Raw genomic sequence first — 12,728 nt, forward strand, 5'->3', positions numbered from 1 at the left:
AGTCCAGAGTTTTGAGATCTCAGGGAGCGTGAGGGATTGTAGCGTGTTAGAAGACTGGAGATACATGGAGATAAACCATTTAGTGTTTTGTAGGTAAGTAGCAGTAGTTTGTAGTGGATTTGAATCTTAACAGGAAGCCAGTGTAGGGATGAGAAGATTGGGGTTATGTGGTGATATTTTCTCGACCTTGTGAGAACTCTGACTGCTGCATTCTGAACTAACTGAAGCTTGTTTATTAATGACGCAGGACATCCACCTAGTAATGCATTACAATAGTCCAGTCTGGAGGTCATAAACGCATGGACGAGCTTCTCTGCATCAGATATAGACAACATGTTTCTTAGCTTATAAATATTTCTAAGGTGGAAGAAGCTGTTTTTGTAACTTGGTTGATGTGATTAATAAAAGAAAAATTGCTCTAAAATAACTCCCAGGCCTTTTATCGTTGAACTAGTAGTTACAGGAAATCCGTCTAAATGCAGGTTGAAATGCTAGGAGTAGGAGGATTTATTTACATGTGAACAAAGCGCTTAATAGTTTCACTTCATCGTCACCGTACCCACTCAAATCCTCGAATGAACTCAAATGAAGACATGACAACATGAAAAATGTTAACATCCAACATGTGAGAAGTAATTTGTTGAGCACCACACCTTTCCTCTTTAACCAATTATAAATCTGGGAAAAGGTCATAATTCCATCCATCCATGTCATAGCTTTTACCAGCTTTTACCAGCATGTGTGAGCTGAAACAAACACAATTTATCTACAGGTCTGATTTGATCCATCGAGAGCAGAAAGAATGGCAAAAAAAAAGAACAAACAAGGGAATCAATTCCATACCTGATGAGCAGTTTATGAGATCGACAACAACATGATGAAGATAGTAGATATCTTAATATTAGTATAGATTGTAGAGTCCAATGCCATGTGTCCAGCTGCTGCATCTCCTGAAGAAGTTCGAGTTTTTTTCTGTAATTATAAATAATGCTTATATACAAAATTGTATCTGAGTGCATCATGAACTTGTTTGGCCTTATGGACTATAGAAACAATTATCGCCCAGTATCACTAACAGATGGGTGTGTGTGTGTGTGTGTGTGTGTGTGTGTGTGTGTGTTTGCCCTATCTCGGTCCACTGGTTTCTACAATCAGCTACAATAAATGATATTTATGCCATTTTTTCTCATTCTCTTTTCATTCAGAAATGGCCACACATCATTTCCAGCATCTTGTCTGCCTTTGTGTTCTGTTTCTCCTTCCTGAAGGTACAAATACACATTTGTAGATCTGATTTAAAATATAGCATGCAGCAAAGAAGACATTGAATATAAAATAACACATAGAAAGTAACATGAAAAGAAAACAAACTACTACTGAAAAATCCGTCCGTCTATGACTGTTTATTTAATGACTGTTAAATAATAATACTAATCTGATTATGTTAAATGTTTGCGGTATTAGAACGAGACCATTGGATTGTTTACTAATTTCTGATTTATTTAAGGAAATTAGTTAATTATGGCTTTTGGTAAACTTTATTGGTTTTAGTAGTTCAGCTCCAGGACTTTACAAGAAAACGTGTGATTTGTTCAGATAAATATCACACACCATATATATATATATAATTATTATTTTATTGTTTTATTTGTTTTGTAATAAAGGTCAGTCTATTATGAATATATTAATTTCAGTATAGAATTATATAATACACCAAAGTTCAATTCAGCAGATTTACTCCTCGAATCTGTAGTGTAATAAATCAAAGCCTTTTTTTTTTTTTTTTTTTTTTTTAATTTGTCATGACATTTTTAACCCCAGTGTTATTAATGATCTTATTAAGAATATTCTACACTGTAAAATCCTTCTTTGCGTTTTATGTGGATTGTGTGTGAAGCTGCTGAGCTGAAGTTTTCTGCCTCAAGGCAGGTCTGTGGACGAGCAGACATTCCACCTTTGATGCTATAATCCAATTAAAAGAGCAATGAAGTAAACTGTCATCATCTGAATAAAGAAAAGTAATGGGTGTGAAATAGTTTCTTCCATTTTAGTTGAAATTCAAAAGTAGCAAACTGATTGATTAACATGATGGAAGGTCAAGTGAGCAGGATTTCGAATATCAGGGAGTCAAATCAACCAGGAGCCGGAACCACCAACAAGTCCAAGAGTTTTATTGGGCATTAGTTTCCAGGTGTCCCAATAGTTTGTCTTTATAGTGAATGTAAACTATTTTTCAACTCTGTCTAAAACAATATATGTAATTAAACAGTATCATCGGGTAGAAAAATGATAATAATGTGCCATTAGCTAATTATCTAGGTGGAGATCTGCATCCTACTTGGAGCACAGCCAAGCAAATAGTGTCATCATAACAGGAAGCACAGTTTTATTAGGGTGGATAAAATATGACTAACCTTTATTTTAATTCATAGTCTAATAAATTTATAACTTAATTAAAATATAATAAAAATAATAGCCAACATTTTATTTACACTCATGGAAAGAGAGCATGACTGAGGAAACGCATGTGCAAACACATGAAACTTCCAGTGAGTGAAAAACAATGGAATTCTGAAAAATAAGGAAAGTTGATGCTGAAAACCGAGTTTTTAGAAATACTTCCATCTATAAGTTCAACTCATTTCAGCCTAACCGACGATTTTATTTCATTTTCATTAGAGGTTATTTACATTTTTATGGACTCAAAGGAAGTGTACACATGAACAAATACAGGGTTTCTTGCACTTTTTCATTCTTCCAACACTGGAATAATGGGTCATCCAGGAGAGCTGTGCTACCTGCTGGTTTTCCGTAAGGGTCCACCAGTCCCTGGATTCCTCCGTGACTGCTTTGGATTCCGTCATGGTGTAGCTTTGTCCTGGGAAGAAACATCCGGAATAATAAAAATTGCCTCTATAAGCCAAGCAAGTACATCCCCGGGGTAAGATGAAAAACATTATTGGAGTAAAGGGCAAAACGGAGTCCAAAAACAGTCCAAAATCAAGAGCCAGCAGAGAGAGCAATGCAGGAGGAGCCGAAATCCAAAATCCAAAAACAGTCTACATAACCAAGAGCCTGCAAACAGAGCAACAAAGGGCAGAGCAAAAACACAAACCAAGAAACTGTCCAGAGTTTAAACTAGTAACAACGGAGGCAGAGCAGGACCAGGGATTAGGACCAGGACCAGGGATCAGAACCAGGGTCCTAAAGACATAAAGAGCTGGTGGGATAATCTGGCCCTGTGCTAATGTCTTGTTGTCTTTAAATAAAGGGTGTTGGGGAAAAATATATAAATCTATAATTTTATAATAAATAAAATAGTAAAGTGAAGTACCGATAACAGAAAAATCTAATTGAGTTCAGTAACCAAGTATTTGTATTTCATCACTTTCCACCTCTGCTCTCTACTTAGCACCAACATACAGTTCAGCATCACTGAACAGGAGTAAATGATGCTACAGCACCTGTAGTCTTATGTAGGCTTTTGCTCACCAGATCATGTGACTACTACTATAATATAAGTAGTCATGCTACTCCCAAGCACCAAATCGTGTAACGACCTGAACTGATTTAACTCTGTCATGTTAGGAACAAACTGGACTTGTAACCCTTTAACAGATTGTATGTTTCGCACTTATTTTTGTTTAATCAAATAGAAAAATTATGATTAAAAGAATATAACACATCCATCATTACATACCCAAAATGTACATAATAAAACAGTTTTATGATATGCAGCCAAACCACACCATGCTTCGGTTCTCCACATGATGGCAGTATGAAATAATATGGAATTTTAGTTCATTGTTTAAACACACACACACACACACACACACACACACACACACACACACACACACACACACACACGCACACAGAAAAAAAAGATGAATTACCCTTAAGAAAAGATTTGCCAGTTTTGCATCAATTTCTATAAAATGTAAACTAATAAATCAAAGCAAACATTTAACACTTATAGAAGTTAAGTAATTTATTTATGATTGTGTGTGTGTGTGTGTGTGTGTGTGTGTGTGTGTGTGTGTGTGTGTGTGTGTGTGTGTGTGTGTGTGTGTGTGTGTGTGTGTGTGAGAGAGAGAGAGAGAGAGAGAGAGAACAGAAGCATGATGTGGTTTAACTGCACATTAGTGCTAATGAAACAGGTGAAATCAGTGTTATGGGATCACCTTCAGTCACCAAGCACAACCTTGGGATTACTGTAGCCAATCAACTGTCTCACACTGCTAATCTGATATATCAGAAGAATTCATCCATTTTAAACCCTGCAGTCCACTTAGGTGCTCCTTCATTCCTTTGTCAGTTCAGGACTGGACTCGTGCACCTTACTCCTGACAGGTCTGAGGGACTCTGAAGAACCTCAGAGCTCTATAGATGACTCTGAATGCAGCTGCATGACTTGGTTTCAAACTTCTTAAATTCTCCAACAGCAGCCTGATGTTATTCTAACTCCATGATCTAATGAGTTTTATTAAAGCACTTCTCAAAAGGGGAATCTGCTGAACGCTGTATATGATTTCATTTGCACACCATGAGGAAGAGCCAGAGGTTTAGGTGAGTATAAACACTGCGATATGGACCAAAGAAGATACTAACCATGTGACAGAGCTAAAGATGAGCACAAACGATCCAATGTGACCTGGTGAATAGGAGATCTGGTGACCTGAAAGGAAGATGTGATCCATTCTGCAGGATCAGAATATCATTTTGTGAAAAAAACAAACAAATATAGCTGTAGATTGGTTTGCATAAATATTCACCCCCCTCTACTTTACATGTATAACCTGAACCTGAAATGGACTTTACAAGGATTTAATGCTGCACCAAATATCCCATTATGTTGTAGAATGTTGTGGAAAATATTTTATTTTCAATACAATTTGTAATAATCTCATAAAATAATTTCAAATATAATGTCATCACCATCAGAAGCGACATCAATAATTCAACAGATTTAACCTATATTGTGAGGGTAAATGTCACATGATCTTAATACAGGTTTAATCAAAAGGTTCATCATTCATTACGCAATATAACAACTCAACGTTCCGGAAGTACGACAGCCGTTTAAAACTTAAATATTTCCTCTTTCAAATGGTCACTGACTTATTCCATGAAGATGCTTCAGAACTGAAGAAATGTGTCATGATATCCGTTTATTCTTTCTAAATAACCCTGTATAATAAGTTTCATTTAATTCAATTCTGTTTTATTTGCAGACCACTTTTAATAAAGTCTCAGTAATGTCTTTAATAATTGTCTCAAATTGACTTTACAGAGATAAAAAGTTTATAAAGTTGGACATTTATAAAGTTTGATGCCTATAAGTTTGTTGCGAAAGTGGAGAAACTCCCTGAGTTGTTATGAGGAAACCTTGAGAAGAACCAGACATAATATGTAACCATCCTCATCTGGGTGGCACCAAATGCACCTAAAAAAAAGACCAGAACATACATAAATCAACATCACCATAAAGAACCTGAATTCCAGTAAAGATCCCCTCATGCTCCTCTCCACTCGAAACCCCACATCAACTTATGACAACATGATAAACTTTAGCATCATATGTGACCATGAGGATTAATGAGTGCTTTGGGGAGTGCTGCTGAGCTCCACACCTTGCATTATTATTAACCAATTATTATAATTCCAGGACAAGTCATAATTTTATCCACCCATGTGACAGCTTATAACAGTGCACGCAAGCTGACAAGTGCGCACACAAGCACACAATTCATCCACAGGTCCACAGAGTGTACGGCAGAAAAACAACCCTAGAGCAGATCGATTCTGTACCCGGTGAGTGCTTTCTTTTGTTTGTTTTATTTATTTAAAAGGTCTTATCAGAATCAGAATCAGGTTTATTGGCCAAGTGTGTTGACACACACAAGGAATTTGGTTCCAGCTGTTAGTGACTCTCAAAAGTACAGACATAAATAAAATAAAACCTATACATGACAAAACAGACAAGACAAGACAAAAACAGACTATACAAGACAATACAGACAATGTGAGACAGTATAGACATTGTGGGTATTAAATAGGGATACAGATCAGTAATGTACATAAAGTGTGAGAGTGCATGGAAGTGCAAATGACAGTATTGTGTGTCAGGTATGATTAGAGAGTTTACTATAAAACTATTAAAACTTTGTAGTATTATTTGTTTAATACTAACTACACATTTCTAGAGACAAAAAACTTTAAATAAATGTGTAAAAGTATTTCAGACACTTTAACTCGCAATGTTTGTAATGTTGTACCGACAACAACATGATAAAAAAAGGAAATAATATCATTTATAGATAGTGTAGTCGAATGCCATGTGTACATCTGCTGCATCTCCCGAAGAACTAAAGAGATACACACACAGTAATCCGCCGCTTTCCCGCGGTTCAAATCTCATGCATTTGCCACATAACTAATCCCCGGTGTCTCGCAGAGAGCACGATAGACCAAAACACTTATAGAGAATTGTTTTTATGGAGTTTAATGTAAAAATAATGACATTTATTAATAAAAATATAAAATGAAGTCAAATGTTAATACAGTACAGTACTGTATACATAAAATAACATGTCTGGGGTGGCGTCTGTTTGTCGCAGTTTTGAAATGTAACCACCGCAATAAACAAGGAATTACTGTATATATATATATAATAGACTTTTTACTAAAAAACTCAATGAGAAGGATCTTTTGGAATCAAACAGGTTTTTGCTAAATTCTCTGGAATCTTCTCTGCTATGTAGGTGATCTTGGATCCACTTATTTTCTATCTTTTACCCCAAAGTCATGATACTGAGATACAAATTTGTATATAAGATTAAATCAAAGTTTCTTTACACTTTAATTACAGAAATATATATATATATATATATATATATATATATATATATATATATATATATATATATATATATATATATATATAACTTTTTTTTCTTCTTCCAGAAACATTCAGAAATGGCCACACATCATTTCCAGCATCTTGTCTGCTTTTGCGTTTTGCTTCTCCTTTCTGAAGGTAAAACACACACATTTGTAAATCTGATTTAAAACATAGCATAAGGCCTAGAAGACACCTAAATGCTTTAAATATGAAAATAAAACACAACTGTTTATTAATGACTATTAAAAGTTACAGAAATTTTTTTTATTTTATTTAATAATTTAAACATTTATCATTTTTATATTCATCTGATTAGGTTGAACGTTCACAGTATTAGAATGAGTTCATTGGAATGTTCACTAATGTTGGATTTATTTTAGGAACTCAGTTAATTATGGCTTTTGGTAAACTTTATTGGTTTCAGTAGTTCAGCTCCAGGACTTTACAAGGAAACGCATATGTTCAGATTAATATCACACCCCATATATTAGTTTTTTCCAATTTGTTTTGTAATAAAGGTCAGTCTATCATGAATATACTAATTTCAATATAAAATTATATAATACACCAAAGTTCAATACATCAGTTACTCCTCGAATCTGTAGCATAATAAATGATGGCCCTTTTTTTTATTATTTTTTTTTTTAAGCAGGAAACCCAGTGTTATTAATGATCATATTCTGGGAAATATTCTGCACTGTAAAATTCTTCTCTGCGCTTTATGTGAAGAGCAGTGAAAGTTTGTATTGTGTGTGAAGCTGCTGAGCTGAAGTTTTCTGCCTCAAGGCAGATCTGTGAACGAGCAGACATTCCACCTTTGATGTTATAATCCAATGAAAAGAGCAACGAGGTAACCTGTCATCATCCGAATTAGAAAAGAATTGGGTGTGAAATAGTTTCTTCCATTTTAGTTGGAATTCAATAGTAGTAAGTGGGAAGTAACAAGTAGGTCAAGTGGGCAGGAGTTTTTAGTCGTAGAAGATTTGGCACCATTAGACACCAGGGATCAGGAGCCACCAGCAACCTTGGAGGAGTGTTAATAGTCACATATAGGAACAAAGATATTCACTACTGATTGGTCATGTCATAACCTGTTCATCACAACGTCCTCATGTATTCTAACGTGCAAAGGCCTTTGGATTTTAGGCTCAGTAAAGTGTACTTTAGACAAGAATGTTTCAGCAGTTCATAAAGACACAGTTATGTACATTGCAATTTTATGCACACTTGACCATACGATTCATATGTATTTTTTAGAAGATCCCATACCACATTTAATCCCCATAGGCTGTTATAGTCCCCTCCTCTCTTCTGGGAAGATGTTCCTCTATATTTTGTGGCGCTGTAAGAGTGTTCATAAAGCCAGGTAGTGATGAAGATGAGAAGGCGAGGAAGCCTGGGGTGCAGTCAGCGTTCACATTCATCCCAAAGGTGTTCAAAAGGTTTTAGAGCTTTACAGCAGCAGATCTTCCACTCCAACCCAAGTAAAACATATATTCATGGAGGTGTGTGATACCAGTTTGGTGAAGAGTCACATATGGCTGGAAAAGTCAGGTCTCAATACTTTTCTTTGTACAGTGTATCTAGCTTGGATTAAAATAAAGTGAACTCCCTTTTTCGAAACTGATTAAAAGACTATACATCATTAAACAATTTCATGGTGCAGAACTGTTGGAGAAATATGATCATTACCTGCCATTCAGCAATTTCTATCTAGGTGGAGACCTGTATTTATACTTGGTAGGACGCCAAGCAAATAGTTCAATTATATAAGGAAACACAATTTTATTAGTGTGGATAAAAAAAAATACAATAATGAATAATTATATATAATTATTTATAAATATATAAATATTCATTACTCAGGTTCGAAAAAGGGAGTTCATAAATAATGAACTGCATATATATATGCGGTTCATTATTAGAGTTCATCAAAACTATGAATGAACACATGTGGAATTATATATGGAATTATATACATAACAAAAAAGTGTGAAACAACTGAAAAATGTCATATTGTAGGTTCTTCAAAGTAGCCACCTTTTGCTTAGATTACTGCTTTGCACACTCTTGGCATTCTATTGATGCCTACTTTGAAGGACCTACAATATGACATTTTCAGTTCACTTTTTTGTTTTGTATATAATTCCACGTGTTAATTCATAGTTTTGATGCCTTCAGTGTGACTCTACAATTTTCATAGTCATGAAAATAAAGAAAACTCTTTGAATGAGCAGGTGTGTCCAAACTTTTGGTCTGTACTGTATATATATATATATATAATGTATGCAGTTCATACACAATTGTGGGCTGGGACTCAAGCATGTGGAGTTCTGGTCATACTCAAACCCTTGTCCAGGACAAAACACTTTCCTGCAGTGAGTAGAATAAACAGAAGGTAGTTGGTTTCGAACTGTCTATGGTCCTGGTACTAAAATCTTGCTTTTCTGTAGGTGCGGTCAATCTAGAGGGAAAATTACATTACACAAATTGCCAGGAAATGTCTACTAATGATGCAAATTGTAAGTATGATTTTATTTTAATAGGAACTTTATGGTGTATTAGTAATGTGTTAGGCCACCACAAGCATTCACAAAAAAAGTTTATAAACTTTGGAACTGTATCAGAGCTTTGGAAAAGCATTCATAAGGATTTACAAAACAAGTTTTAATTATGTTGGTGCAGTACCAGGAAAAACCTGAAAGAAAATGAACCTGTACATTTATTTTTACTAGAAAATAACAACAGATGATTGGGAACAGTTATATTACAATTAACAGAGTGTAGTAAAGCCCAAGTTGGATGTGGATTAAAATGGATAATGTTGGCTCCTGGGTTGCAGGAACATGTGCCTAAACATATAAATTATAATAATGTCTGTAAGTGCTGTTGAGTTTGTACATTTATTTTTAGATAAAATAATATAAAACCTAATTTTCAACAATGCAATTATAATACTTTAACTACAAATACTTGACCAAAAGCTGCTGCTTCTAGTACCAGGGCTTTTTTTAAAGCCCATTGAAATTCACACTTTACTGTCTACAAACACCAAAAGTAGTTTAACTAGTAATGCTTCTACCAAAAATACAATAAAAAATAGTATCCATACAACTGCTTACTGCTACCAAAACTGTACCTGTACCAAAGTCTAATGTCAATAAAAAATATACTAGACATGTTGAACCTCCTAATCAATTTACTACTTACTACTTTCTGCAAAACAGAACACAAACATGAAAACTACTAGAAATACTACACATAGTATAGCATCAAATCATATGATTACTAGCAAAGATGTTACAACTGGTCATGGCACCATGGATGACATAACAAGAGATAATATCCATAGTACACATTCTGCACCTAGTAATACTTCCAATAATGTTACAACTGGTCATGGCACCACTCATAACAGAACAACACATAATAGCCATAGTACAGCTTCAAGTCCTGAAAGGTCTAACAAAGATGCTTCAACAGGTAATGTCACCACTGAAGATTATACAACACGTAACAGCCGTATTACAGCTTCAACTAATGGAAAGACTACCAAATTTGTTACAGCTGGTCATGGCACCAGTGAAGGTGATACAATACAGACAAGCCACAGTAGACCTTTTACTACTGAAACTATTAACAGAGTTGTTACAACTGGTCATGTAACCACTAAAAATGCTAGTGATGATACAACAAATGCAAGCCATAGTACAGCATCAAATCCTGTTAAAACTACCAGATATGTTACAACTGGTCAGAGCACCAGTGAAGATGATACAAAACATAGAAGCCATGGTACAGCTTCAACTCCTGAAAAGACTACTACTAGATATGTAACTACTGGTCATGACACCATTCAAGATGATACAACACACAGCTATAGTAAAGGATCTACTCCTGAAACTACAAGCAAAGATGTTACAACTGGTGATAACAAAACCACAGATAAAACAACGCATGGAAGCCATTCTACATCTTCAACTCCTGTCAAAACTACTAGAGATGTTACAACTGATCATGGCAACACTAAAGAGGATACAACAGATGGAAGCCATAGTGCAGATTCTACTACTGAAAGTACAACGAAAGATGCTACAAATGGTGATGTCACAACCATACATGAAACAACACATTTAAGCCATAGTACAGCTTCAACCCCTGTGACGACTACCAAAGATGTAACAACTGGTCATGGCACCATTAATGATGATGAAACACATGGAAGCTATGTAACAGCTGCAACTCCTGTGAAGACTACCAGCGATAATACAACTGATCAGAGCACCAGTGAAGAAAATAAAACACATAAAATCCATGATACAGCTTCAACTACTAAAAAGGATACTAGATATGTAACTACTGCTCATGATACCACTGAAGATGATACAACACATACAAGCCAAAGTAGAGGTTCTACTTCTAAAACTACAACCAATAATGTTAAAACTGGTGATGTCCCAACTGAAGATGAAACAACACATACAAGCCAAAGTAGAGGTTCTACTTCTAAAACTACAACCAATAATGTTAAAACTGGTGATGTCCCAACTGAAGATGAAACAACACATAAAGGCCATAGTACAGCTTCAACTCCTGTAAAGACAACCGGAGATGTTACAACTGGTCAGAACACCATTGAAGATAATACAACACACAAAAGCCATAGTACAACTTTAACTCCTAAAAAGACTACTACATATATAACTACTGCTCACACCAATGAAGATGAAACAACAAATAAAAGCCATAGTACAACTTCAACTCCTGTACAAAATACCAGAGATGTTACATCTGATCCTGACACCACTAATTATGATAAAACACACAGAAACCATAGAACATCCTCAACTACTGTAAAGACAACCAGAAATGTAACAACTGGTCAAGGCACCACTGAACATAATACAACACACAAAAGCCATGGTACAGCTTCAACTCCTGTGAGGTCTACTAGATATGTAACTACTGCTCATGACACCGCTGAAGATGATGCAACACATAAAAGCCAGAATAGAGGTTCTATTTCTAAAACAACAACCAAAGATGTTACAACTGGTGATGTCACAACCAAAGATGAAACAAGAGATGAAAGCCATAGAACAGCTTCAACTCATGTAAAAACTACCAGAGATGTTACAACTGGTCATGGCACCACTGAGGATAATAAAACACGTGGAAGCCGTAGAACAGCTTCAACTCGTGTAAACACTACCAGAGATGTACCATCTGGTCATGGCACCACTGAAGATAATAAAACACATGGAAGCCGTAGAACAGCATCAACTACTGCAAAGACAACCACAGATGTTACAACTGGTCAGAGCACCAGTGAAGATAATACAACACATAAAAGCCATGGTTCAGCTTCAACTCCTGAAAAGACTACTACATATATAACTACTGCTCATGACACCACTGAAGATAATACAACACATACAAGCCATAGTAGAGGTTCTACTCCTAAAACTACAACCAAAGATGTTACAACTGGTGATGTCACAAGCAGAGATGAAATAACACATGAAAGCAATAGTACAGGTTCAACCCCTGTGAAGACTAGTAGAGATGTTACAACTGGTCAGAGCAAAACTGAAGATGATACAACACATACAAGCCATAGTGTAGGTTCTACTTCTAAAACTACAACCAATAATGTTAAAACTGGTGATGTCACAACTGAAGATGAAACAACACATAAAGGCCATAGTACAGCTTTAACTCCTGAAAAGACTACTACATATATAACTACTGCTCACACTAATGAAGATGACACAACAAATACAATCCATAGTCGAGGTTCTACTAAAGAAACTACAACCAAAGA

At 35.4% G+C, this 12,728-nt stretch overlaps 1 long non-coding RNA gene across 1 annotated transcript; it reads left to right on the forward strand.

Moving 5' to 3' along the window:
- The first annotated feature begins 5,766 nt into the window (after positions 1 to 5,766).
- On the forward strand, positions 5,767 to 9,404 carry LOC310719434. The gene is made up of 3 exons (XR_014531479.1): positions 5,767 to 5,814; positions 6,967 to 7,039; positions 9,358 to 9,404. It is a non-coding gene; the product is annotated as an uncharacterized lncRNA (long non-coding RNA).
- The last annotated feature ends 3,324 nt before the right edge of the window (positions 9,405 to 12,728 follow it).

The sequence above is a fragment of the Silurus aristotelis genome, assembly GCF_946808225.1.
Source record: "Silurus aristotelis genome assembly, chromosome: 25".
Classification (NCBI taxonomy): Eukaryota; Metazoa; Chordata; class Actinopteri; order Siluriformes; family Siluridae; genus Silurus; species Silurus aristotelis.